This window comes from Notolepis coatsorum (genome assembly GCF_963971535.1).
Source record: "Notolepis coatsorum genome assembly, chromosome: 1".
NCBI classification, from domain to species: Eukaryota; Metazoa; Chordata; class Actinopteri; order Aulopiformes; family Paralepididae; genus Notolepis; species Notolepis coatsorum.
In genome coordinates, this window is record NC_140165.1 from 313,858,370 (window position 1) to 313,870,869 (window position 12,500).

Consider the following 12,500-nt stretch of genomic DNA (forward strand, 5'->3'; position numbering starts at 1 on the left):
CAGATTAATCTCTCTCTCTCCCCCTCTCTTTCTCCCTCCCTCTCTCTCTCAAACAACAGACACACTAATACAATGACAAAAACATACAGAGCAGTGTGACTGAAAATACGACGCTTGTATTCTACCAACACAACGAAGGTGGCGGTGGCACTAAAATACAGTCTAATGTCTAAGAAGTGACTGATGTGTGCGTGTATGTGCGCGTGTGTGTGCACGCATGTGTGTGTGCATGTGCACGTTGCGTCTGCCTCAGGGAGCTCACTCTTATCAGACGAGAGAGGATCAGAAATCGGAACCCCCCAAAAGGCGCCTCTCTACTTAACTTGCCTAAAAAGAACGTATTGTTCTTGTGTGGGAGTGTGTTCCGTGTGTGTGAGTGTGTTCTCTCTGTGTGTGTGTGTGTTCTCTCTCTGTGTGTGTTCTCTCTCTGTGTGTAAGTGTGTTCTCTGTGTGTGTTCTGTGTGTGTTCTCCATGTGTGTGTGTGTTCTATTTGTGTGTGTGTTCTGTGTGTGTGTGTGTTCTCTGTGTGTGTGTGTGTGTGTGTGTGTGTGTGTGTGTGTGTGTGTGTTCTCTGTGTGAGTGTGTTCTCTGTGTGTGTGTGTGTGTGTTCTGTGTGTGTTCTCCATGTGTGTGTGTGTGTGTTCCATTTGTGTGTGTGTTCTGTGTGTGTGTTCAGTGTGTGTGTGTGTGTGTGTTCTCTGTGTGTGTGTGTTATCTGTGTGTGCGTGTCCCACTCCAGCCAGTGAGCCCAAAGCACTGGGGCTTTACTCCAGTCAGATGACTGGGCAACACACAGCTCGTCTCAGCTAAGAGAGACTGCTGGGGACAGAGAGCTGCACTCGAGTGTCACTAAAACGAGACCCATGTTATTATGGTTAACTCAAAAAAAATATATATATATATTTTAATAAAACATATATTTTTTTGGAAGAAAAACTAGCCGCTTTTCGACCCCAAGTACCCAGAACCTTCAGTCCCATTGTTGTCTGCGTCTCGACCGCAGTCTGGAGATCCACACAGATTAGACATGAAAAAGGTCCACTGACGTCACGAGAAAGGTCAACTACAAAACAAAACACAAAGAGACAGTTTTCTCTGATCAGATCTCTCGGTGATGATCACGGTTAAATGAGCAGACCGTTCATGTTCCCTGTAGCCGCAGATTGGCGCGCAACAGTACCGCACGGCGCGCTGGCGACTCACATCAGTCCAGATGACCCGTAGTAGCGTATCCAAACAGGGGATTTGTGGAGTTTGTTAGGAGTGCAAATCACTCTCTCTCTCTCTGCGCCTGAGTTGGATTCCAAACTCTCGTCACCACGGCCATGTGGTTGTTGTTGACGCACTGGCTCTATTCCCCCTCGAGGAACAGGCTTGCGTTTGAAATGAACGCGATGTTGCATCCTGTCTGTCAAGTAACAGTGCATTTATATCGCACGACAATTTTGTTCCTCACATTCACTCACACATGCAAAGGTGCCGACCTGCTCATCGGGAGCAAGTAGGGGTTAAGTGTCTTGCTCAAGGACACTTCGACACGCTGCCCGGGAATCGAACCGGGAACCACCTTCAGATTACCAGACGACCGCTCTACCTCCTGAGCCACTGTTGCCACTGAGAAGTGTTAAGTCTTGTCCTATCTGTGTCAATAGCAATTATATAACATTCCTACCGTAATTCCTCTAATAGTAACCGGGTCTCAAATACAAGCCGGGTCTCTATTAATGGCCGGGTGCGCTCTTGAGCTAAGCAATTATAAGCCGGCCTCCTAATACAAGCCGGGTTACTAATATACTGAGCTAACGTCACGGTGACCAATTGCAGCCACTCTTATTGTCTGGGACCAAATACGGCCACGCCCCACTCCCAGCAAAAAGTGGGAATCTCTAGAATGGGTTTGGGGCGGCGCTGTATACGGAAGTAGCTCTCAAGGTGACGATTAGACAACACTTTTTTGTTGTCAGTAGATGGCAGCATTGGTTTAAAATTAAAAGGTGAAAATGTTGAGAACTACAACACTGCATTTCCCAAGAGCGTTAGCACAGGTCGCAGGTCACTGGGATGGGTCTATATTCTCCGACGTGATCTGAACAGCGGTAAACTATTACTGCAACCTCGGTATAGCGACCGCGAATGGCCAACTAATTATCTTAACAAAAGTGCGCTGGTAGCGTTACATATGTTGTCTAAAGGGGGACATATGGTACAATTTAAGATTCTAATGATAATCGGCATATAAAGGACAAGATAAAGCATCGTTAATTTGTAAGAAACCTCAATGAAAACGGCGCAGGGTGCTATTGTTATGAAAATGTGATGGAATCCTATAAAAATGTGGACGCACTTGGCCTACGTTCCGTTAGTTACTTGATTTCACTTTGAAAACGTTGAGATGACCAGTGACCACCTGTAATTGCACTGTTTACTATTTCATACAGTACTTGGTTTCAATAAATGAACCCAGTACATTTTACTGGGTTCAAACTGACACAAAATGTTGATTTATTCATTATGATCCGTTTGAAAATTTGAAATATAGGCCTCCCTCTTATACAGGCCTCCTCCTAATACAAGCCTGGTACCCGCTACAGTTGAAACAAATACAAGCCGGGGTTACTATTAAGAGGAATTACGGTATACAGAATTGTTGAATTATTGGCTCTTTTCTATCTCTTAAGCAATAGGCTTGCATTTGATTTTCAATCAGATATGAAATTAAAGTGACGCCAGGTCTGACCCTATTTTATCACCATCGATGCTGCATTCTGGAAATACTTCACCTAGAAATCCCAACCTTGCTTAGCTTACACAATGTTGTTGTAACTAAGAGACTCGCTGAAATAAATCGTTTTCATGCATAGATCACTATTATCAACTTGACGTGTGCGTTTCCTGGTCGATAAGATTACGGTGACCTAGTAATAGTCAATAGCTATGTTTAGACTTTTTCAGTTCTTCAGTTCCAACAGTATACTATTGATGCAACTAAGATTTGCTGGGGGAAAAAGTTCTTAATGCATACTGGTATATAAATGAACAAAAAACTGGTTTAAATTAAATAAATAGAATGGTAAATGGCTGCTTTTTTATATAGCGCCTTTATCCAAAGCGCTTTACAATTTGTTACTCACATTTGACCCATTCACTCACACATTCACACACCGACGGCGGAGGCAACCATGCCATCATCGGGAGTAATTAGGGGTTAAGTGTCTTGCTCAAGGACACATCGACACGCTGCCCAGGAGGAGCGGGAATTGAACCGGGAACCTCCGGATTGCCAGACGACTGCTCTACCTCCCGAGCCACTGTCGCCCCTGTGCTGCGAGTACTCGACCAATCAGAATGTTCAGCGCTGTAAGACCCACCCCCATAGTTTCTGTACTTTTGGAAAGTACCTAGCCACTGAGCGAGGGTAAAATAATGTCCCTGGGAACTTCATTTAGACCCTGGTCCCTGTGGTGGAAACGCAGTTCCTCAAAAGGTTCATAGTTCCTGGGAAACGTTTCTGTGGTCAAAACAGGGCTTATATGGGCGGCTATGTGGTGCAGTGGGCAAGGCGCTCACCACGAATACTGGAGACGCTGGGTTCGCCTGTTCGAGCCCAGCGCTCCACATTGCTTTCAGTTTAGCTGGTTGTCCGTACTAATACACATTGGCATTATTAGGGGGTGGGAAACTGATGGGTGGGGATCGGGCGTTGTGGACAACGACTCCTACAGGTCGGTTGGTGCACCTGCGCAGTAGAATCAGGAAGCGATGGGGGCGGCGCCCCTCCAAAGCGCAGACCCCTGACACTGAAAGATCGCGCCGCGCAGGTGAAAAGATGCAACTGCTGTTACCTCGAGTATCGGAGGGGACTCGTGCTATGTATGACTTAGTCCACATTGCAGCCGGCTTGCGGGAGGCAAGAAACAGCGTTCGAGACAGGGGAGGGTTGAATTGGATGATACGAAATTGGGATGTGAGAAAAATAGAAAACGGGAGAAAAAGTGGATACAAAACAAAAACAGGGCTTATATTGTGCACTTGCAAAACTAAATATGTCCAGAAAATCTTTAGTTTCAGTTTCAGCAAGTGTGAGAAGACGTTGGTGCATATTTATTGAGACTGGGATCAAATTGCCTTCATTAAGTGTCTTGTGTTTGTATTACACAATACCTATTCTGGAAAAAAAAAGAACATACTGAAACTAATATAAACTAAACAAAGCTAACATTTTTAAATGATGAAAACTGTGGAACCTAACTGAAACTAAAACCAAATATTTTAAAACGAATGAAAAATACGAAACTATAACAACACTAGACCAGCGTTATGAGAGAAAGACACAGGTGGTATGAGACAGTGAAAGAGACAGTGTAGCCTATTTACTGTAGAGAGCACATGATAAGTAGGCGTGTGTGTGTGCCTGCCTTGTCTACACGCAACCTCAAATGGAAATCTGACTTTGTGCTGCTGTCAGCATGTTGCATGCTAACACTGAGGTGACAAATTGTCCTCTTCCCTTTTCATCGCTCTGTCTCCTTAAGCCAGTCACCTGCCTCTCTATCCTACAGCTAATATCAGCCTCTCCATCCTACAGCTAACCTCCGCCTCTCTATCCTACAGCTAACCTCAGCCTCTCTATCCTACAGCTAACCTCTGCCTCTATATCCTACAGCTAATCTCAGCATCTCTATCCTACAGCTAACCTCAGCATCTATATCCTACAGCTAACCTCCGCCTCTCTATCCTACAGCTAACCTCAGCCTCTCTATCCTACAGCTAACCTCTGCCTCTATATCCTACAGCTAATCTCAGCATCTCTATCCTACAGCTAACCTCAGCATCTATATCCTACAGCTAACCTCCGCCTCTATATCCTACAGCTAACCTCAGCATCTCTATCCTACAGCTAACCTCAGCCTCTATCCTACAGCTGCTAACCTCAGCCTCTATATTTTTTAACAGAAGGTGAGTTGATGTTGAAGGATTTGGGGTGCTTTTTCAATGTATGTGATGTATAGATTGGGGGAGAGGATCACAGCTAAAACGGTGATTGAAATGTGCATGGAAGACGGTGATAGAACGGTGACCAGGGGATTGAATACACTGCCAGCGAGGGTGTTTGTTGACATTCCTTGTAAGAACATCTGAGATTAGAGTGTACTGTCTCCCAGGGCAGGAGGGAGAGAGGTTCATCTTAATGAAACGTGAGATGTGTGTAAAGGTTATTAACGCAGTTGTCATGACAACACGTCGCATGACAACCAGAAGGCGGAGCCGTCGTTGCGACGACGAACATCTATAAGTCGAACGGTGTTTCCGGGTGGAGGGCAGACTAGAATCTGACCAAGAGCGAGTAGGACTGAGATCACACGAAGACACTCTCTCCTCTCATTGAGAGGGGGGGGGGAGGAAGAATGCCACATCAGCATTAGCTTCGGCTACCACGAGGATGGTCTCGGCTAACGATGTTCGTCGTCGCAACGACGGCCCCGCCTTCTGGTTGTCATGCGACGTGTTGTCATGACAACTGCGTTAATAACCTTTACACACATCTCACGTTTCATTAAGATGAACCTCTCTCTCCTCCATGACCGTGGTTTATCCTTTCTGGTTTGGGTGTGATGCGGGTAATGGAAAACAAAAGCAAAACAGCAGACGGCGGGGCCCTAATTGTTATGAGTCTATTTTTGGGTATAATTAATTGAAAAACCAAATAATGATTTATGATTCTGAAGGTTGATTAAGAATCAAAGGGGGGAATGAAGGATTTGGGATGCTTTTTCAATGTATGTGATGTATAGATTGGGGGGAGAGGATCACAGCTAAAACGGTGATCGAAATGTGCATGGAAGACGGTGATAGAACGGTGACCAGGGGATTGAATACACTGCCAGCGAGGGTGTTTGTTGACATTCCTTGTAAGAACATCTGAGATTAGAGTGTACTGTCTCCCAGGGCAGGAGGGAGAGAGGTTCATCTTAATGAAACGTGAGATGTGTGTAAAGGTTATTAACGCAGTTGTCATGACAACACGTCGCATGACAACCAGAAGGCGGGGCCGTCGTTGCGACGACGAACATCTATAAGTCGAACAGTGTTTCCGGGTGGAGGGCAGACTAGAATCTGACCAAGAGCGAGTAGGACTGAGATCACACGAAGACACTCTCTCCTCTCATTGAGAGGGGGGGGGGGGGGGAGGAAGAATGCCACATCAGCATTAGCTTCGGCTACCACGAGGATGGTCTCGGCTAACGAACAGGCCTGACCACTGTTGGACTGAATAACAAAAGGACGATAGACGAACACACCGAAAGATCATTAGAATAGACTCTTCAAGGACGATACAATTTGATAACATCTGATAACATCTGATTATGAGGTTCTGTTTATAGCAATAAAACAACGCTTTTCCTCATAAGGTATCTCACGGTGTCGAAGTGTCGAATTCTTACGGAGGTGGAGAATTAGTATGGTTTATGGATTGCACTAACGGGGGAGATAAGGATCTTATCCGCCAGTATCGGAGACGTCAGGACCAATAAAATGACACAACGCAGAGGAATTGGATGGAGAGCCAACCAGACAAAGACGTGATACTGGCCAGTAGGGCTGCAACGATTAGTCGACATAATCGACGATGTCGATTATAAAAAATCGTAGACGAGAAATTGTTGCGTCGATTAGTCACTAAAAAAAAAAAAAAAAAACTTTATTTAATTTTTTTTTTTTTTTATTTTGTGCACTACCTATCTTTGTGAGAGTGGCTTCTCAGGGTTCCAGACAACATCATAACATGATGATCCCATAGCAAATTTTGGACATTGAAAACATTGTTCCCCTGCAGGAGATGATGATCAGACTAGACACACAATACATTACACACGCACTCCTCTCACTCACACACAGCGATCAGAGTAAGACACACACATACACACTCCTCTCACTCACACACAGCGATCAGAGTAAGACACACACACATACACACTCCTCTCACTCACACACAGCGATCAGAGTAAGACACACACACATTCACACTCCTCTCTCTCACACACAGCGATCAGAGTAAGACACACACATTCACACTCCTCTCACTCACACACAGCGATCAGAGTAAGACACACACACATACACAAATTACACAGTACACACCTCTCACTCACACAGCGATCAGAGTAAGACACACACACAAATTACACAGTACACACACTCCTCTCACTCACACAGCGATCAGAGTAAGACACACACACATACACACACACACGGACTCCTCTCACACACAGCAAACAAAAGTTATTTAAAGTACACTTCCACTTTAATTTGTATTATTTAATTTATTTATCTTGTTATGAGTGATTGCTGTATTGTTCTTCAAATACATTTTCATTTAAAGTGGCTTAAAGATCCAAATTCAAATGTTTCATGAGTCATTATTTTAATTTGCTATGGGATCATCATGTTATGATGTTGTTGTTTGGTCCTGACAAGAGTCTCAAAGTCTGGGGTGATGGTAGACAAGCAACTCTGAGGTCATGCTCAATGTCCAATCTGTTCCTCTGCTCTGTCTTCAGCTGGACCAGAGCTGAGAAGCCACTTTCACAAAGATAGGTAATTTAAAAAAAAAAAAAAAAAAAAAAAGGTTTTGTTGTCGTTTACATTGGTTTTCGATTAGTCGACTAATCGAAAAAAGAATCGGCAGATTAGTCGACTACCAAATTAGTCATTAGTTGCAGCCCTACTGGCCAGTTTGATCAGGATCTTACAATGTGAAATGACCGAAAATGTTAAGAGCCGTTATGAAAATTATGACTAAAGCCCTGATGCAGCGCAGACGACCTGGGGGTAAATATGCAGCGCAGACGACCTGGGGGTAAATATGCAGCGCAGACGACCTGGAGGTAAATATGCAGCGCAGACGACCTGGAGGTAAATATGCAGCGCAGACGACCTGGAGGTAAATATGCAGCGCAGACGACCCGGAGGTAAATATGCAGCGCAGACGACCTGGAGGTAAATAGGCAGCGCAGACGACCTGGAGGTAAATATGCAGCGCAGACGACCTGGAGGTCTGGAGGTAAATATGCAGCGCAGACGACCTGGAGGTAAATATGCAGCGCAGACGACCTGGAGGTAAACATCCTGACGTTATAATAACATTAGCGTCACGCAGGGCAGGCAGGCAGGTGTAGCCCGTTTGGTCTTCCACTGGAAAGCCTAAATGAAAACGAATGATGTACAAAATATTCTCTCCTCCTTCCATCCATTTTAGAGGATGACAGACGAGACTGTTGCTACAGCTGTAGTCGTTCTCAGGTTACAGTTCAGCTCCGCTCGCTCCGTTCTCCCAGTTCCACTCCCGCTGGGGAAACCCTCTCATGCTCACTGCACAGAGGGGAAGTGACCCGGGGGAAGTGACCCGGGGGAAGTGACCCGGGGGAAGTGACCCGCGGAAGTGACCCGGGGAAGTGACCCGGGGAAGGGTGAGCGAGAGTCACAGAGCAGTCAGTCACAACATCTGTAGTGAAAGGGTTCTCAACAGTAGAAGACTTCCTGTAGGCTACCTGCCTTCCTGTGTTGTGTGTCAGTACAGCAAGTAGATTATATATAGTTTATTATCCCATAGGTTACCTGTCTTCCTAGAGGTGAGTTATGAGTCAGTACAGCAAGCAGATTATATATAGTTTATTATCCCATAGGTTACCCGTCTTCCTAGAGGTGAGTTATGCGTCAGTAGTACAGCATGTAGATTATATATAGTTTATTATCCCATAGGTTACCTGCCTTCCTAGGAGGTTAGTTATGTGTCAGTACGGCAAGTAGATTATATATAGTTTATTATCCCATAGGTTACCGGTCTTCCTAGAGGTGAGTTATGAGTCAGTACGGCAAGTAGATTATATATAGTTTATTATCCCATAGGTTACCTGTCTTCCTAGAGGTTAGTTATGAGTCAGTACGGCAAGTAGATTATATATAGATGTTCAAAACAAGTACAGTTTGTGTTTTTCTGAGATGGATGAGTTGGATGATGAATCCTGAAAAGTGTACAGAGCACCCAGGTGATGCTGAAAAGTGAAAACCTATGTAGGCCTACTTTCACACACAGAAAAAGGGGTCAGCAATTGATGAGAATCGGACCGATAAGCAGAATCGATAATGGCATTGGTATCATCAACAAAACCTGATGAATTTACATCCCTACATCTAGCTGCTCCGATTGGCCCACTAGTCACACATCTAGCTGCTCTGATTGGCCTACTAGTCACATTTAGAGTGGTGCATCTATAGTGTCTGGTGAACAGAAGGCCACGCCCCCTCAGCCTACTGATGTTGGACTAAAACAGTTATAACAAAACACAAATGAAACATCTGAAGCTGAAAATTAAAACACCATTGTACTGGATCTTTAAGATATTGTGATATCGTGGGACACAATGCCCTCATTTGAAAATTGTTTTGTGATAATCACATACTCCAGCAGATATTGTGTGATGTGTGTATCGACATGAGGAAAGACATTTAAATGATTATCATGATGCTACTAATTTCATCCACATCACATCACCCAATCAAATCACCCCATTCCGGTCCTGCATGATGACATGGACTGGCCAAAGGACAAATAAACACATTACGTGTCAAATACTAATTTCACAACCTCTCAAACCAAAACAGTACCCTTTCATTTGTAGACTCGGTGGCACCAGACAGGCGTCGCTACATTAACCCAAGAGCTAAGAGTGTTGACCACAAATATGACCTGCATCAAATGTCAGAACCTTAAGACATTTGAATTTTCACGGAATAAGAAATCGTTCCATTATTCAAGCCATTAATTAGTTAATCTATAACCTAATAATAGCAATGAGCCAAGAGATATCCCTGCCCTGGATTGTACATCAGTGTAGAAATTGGGGTAGATTATGTATGTAATATGTATGTATGTATGTATGTATGTATGTATGTATGTATGTATGTATGTATGTGTGTGTGTATGTGTGTGTGTGTGTGTGTGTATGTGTGTGTGTGTGTGTGTGTGTGTGTGTGTATGTATGTACAGTATGTATGTATGTATGTAGCCAGGGAAGGAGACAGAGGCATACTGTACAGCTTGTCTTCAGAAGGAGAAGTGTTCAGTGTTTCTGAGCAAACACACACACACACACGCACACACATGCACACACACACTCACTCCTGTATGCGAAACCCACTGCGCCAATCATAGTCTAAATATAACTTCAGATCATGGTCGTGGAGCCCTGCCAGAGAATGGCAGTGCGTGTTTGAGGTGACCTGTGAGAGTGTGTATATGAGGTGACCTGTGAGAGTGTGTATAGGAGAGTGAGAGACAGCGAGGATGATAATGAGGATATATGTCTAGAATAGAATACATCTTCAACATGGTCTGTTTTCAGAGCCAGACTGAACAGCAGGAGAACCACTATATGTCTGATAGTTGGACCTCTGTTACTGTGACGTAGGGCGATATGCCCAAAAATGATATCACGATAACGATATGATAAGTATTAAAAAATAATTATTAAAAAAAATTATAATAATTGAAACATTATTATTATTTTTATTTTTTTCAAACAACAGATGTATGTTTATTTTGCAGCAATTCTTTGTCGTTGCCGCCATCTTTAGTATTACAGCCCCTCACACTCCAGTTCTCAGGCTGCAGCTGGTTTGAAAGTAAAAAGCGAAAGTAAACCGGCTTCTCTGCTGGCTGTGGCTCCAGGGGAGTTGAATAGTTCTGGCTCTGCTAGTTTCTTTTCTATCTTTAAGTTGCAGTCAAGAAAGACAAGTCTGTCCACTGTCCAATTCTTTTTATTGATAATTCTTTTTTTATCGATCGATATAGATTATTAAAATATATAGCGATAATTATCGTTATCGTTTCATCGCCCAGCCCTACTGTGACACTCCACTATATGTCTGATAGTTAGACCTCTCAGGAAACAGAGAGTTACTGTGATGCCCCACTATATGTCTGATAGTTAGACCTCTCAGGAAACAGAGAGTTACCTCACTGTGACGGTCCACTATATGTCGGATTGGGAGATGAGGAGCGCAGTACTCCAAACTCCTCCCCATGTATGAAAGTCCTTTCTCCCGCAAACACAAAAACATGTTGTGTGCGTGTGTTTGGATATGGGTAATTACAATTAATGGTAATGGATGGCGCCTGTGTTTGTTATGTATTGTAGGCGTGTTTGTTTGCCCTGTGAGAGAGAGGATGTTCAGGCATGTTGAACAAACCGTTCGACTGGATCTTCAATCTAAGTTAGAATAGATCTGTTGCTTCTTCCAAGATGGAGGGGAAATGGGCATTCTGTGAAAGCCCTCTACCGACTATAGGAGTAGGAATACTGCCTGGTGGAGATTTGCAGCTTTGCACTCTGTACTGAGCACACTTTTCTACTATGCTAATAATGTCTTTACTACTACGCACTAAAGACTGTAGCACCCAAGTTCAACACTTTACCCTTCCTGCTGACCTGTACAGAACTTGTAAGTCGCTTTGGATAAAAGCTTAAACTAAAATGACTAAATGTACACACACTGTTTGAGCTAGCTGATTGCTAGCTATAACACCAATAGTGTTGTAGCTATAAGCGGCCGGGACATACACATTGCTTGTGCATGATTGGCTGATAACGGCAATGACAACGAGGAAACGAGGCCACTGTGCTCAACATCGGCTCCAACATTTCTCTTTGTTTCTCTGGTCATAAAGAAAATGAATGGACTTCCAGTGGCTGTTCACAGCAGAAGAGCAGCAGCCTGACTGTTCACACCATGAAGAACAGGAGCCTGGCTGTTCACACCAGAAGACATTTCTCCACGCCGGTCAATAAGAGGACCCGCGCGAAGGAGAAAATAGACCGACGCTGAAACAGGCGCGCGAGACGCTGTTGACATGGGCGCCGAAAGGAAACCGGCTGCTCTTTGGCGTCTTGTGTGTCTCTGGCGTGTGAGACGACACACACTCGTAGTATTCTCATGACACCACACAGCTCATTGGCCACCTGTCGTCTGTGACCAAGACGCCACACAGATTGAGATTCACATCATTTTAATGGATTACTACTATACAAGATGCAGGCCAGACACACACACACACAGTTAGGACCAGTGTTGTAGTCGAGTCACTAAATCTCAAGTCCGAGTCGAGTCTCGAATCCCCGGTGTTCGAGTCCGAGTCCAAGTCATCAAGGTTGAGTCCACTCCACTCTGGTAGTCAAAGCAGTACGAATAATAAAAAATAAAAAAAGGTCTACATTAAACATAAATGACACAGCGGTCACCATTTATTTTACTTTGTGACGCAATAGCATAACAAATCCATATCTTAGGAAAAGTGATTAGGGCCTATTACAAAAACAAACAAAAAAACTGTATTTATCAATTAACAAGTCTGAGTCCTCGTCTGCACCTTCCGAGTCCGAATGCAGTCAATGCTCGAGTCCGAGTCCGAGTCGTCATCAGTGCTCAAGTCCAAGTCGAG

The 12,500-nt window shown here is 44.1% G+C and overlaps 1 protein-coding gene across 1 annotated transcript in view; it reads right to left on the reverse strand.

Annotated features, from left to right (window-relative positions):
• The window catches only part of LOC311230049 (uncharacterized protein), a 140,428-nt gene that overhangs the window by 72,836 nt on the left and 55,092 nt on the right, over positions 1–12,500 (reverse strand). The window lies entirely within an intron of this gene.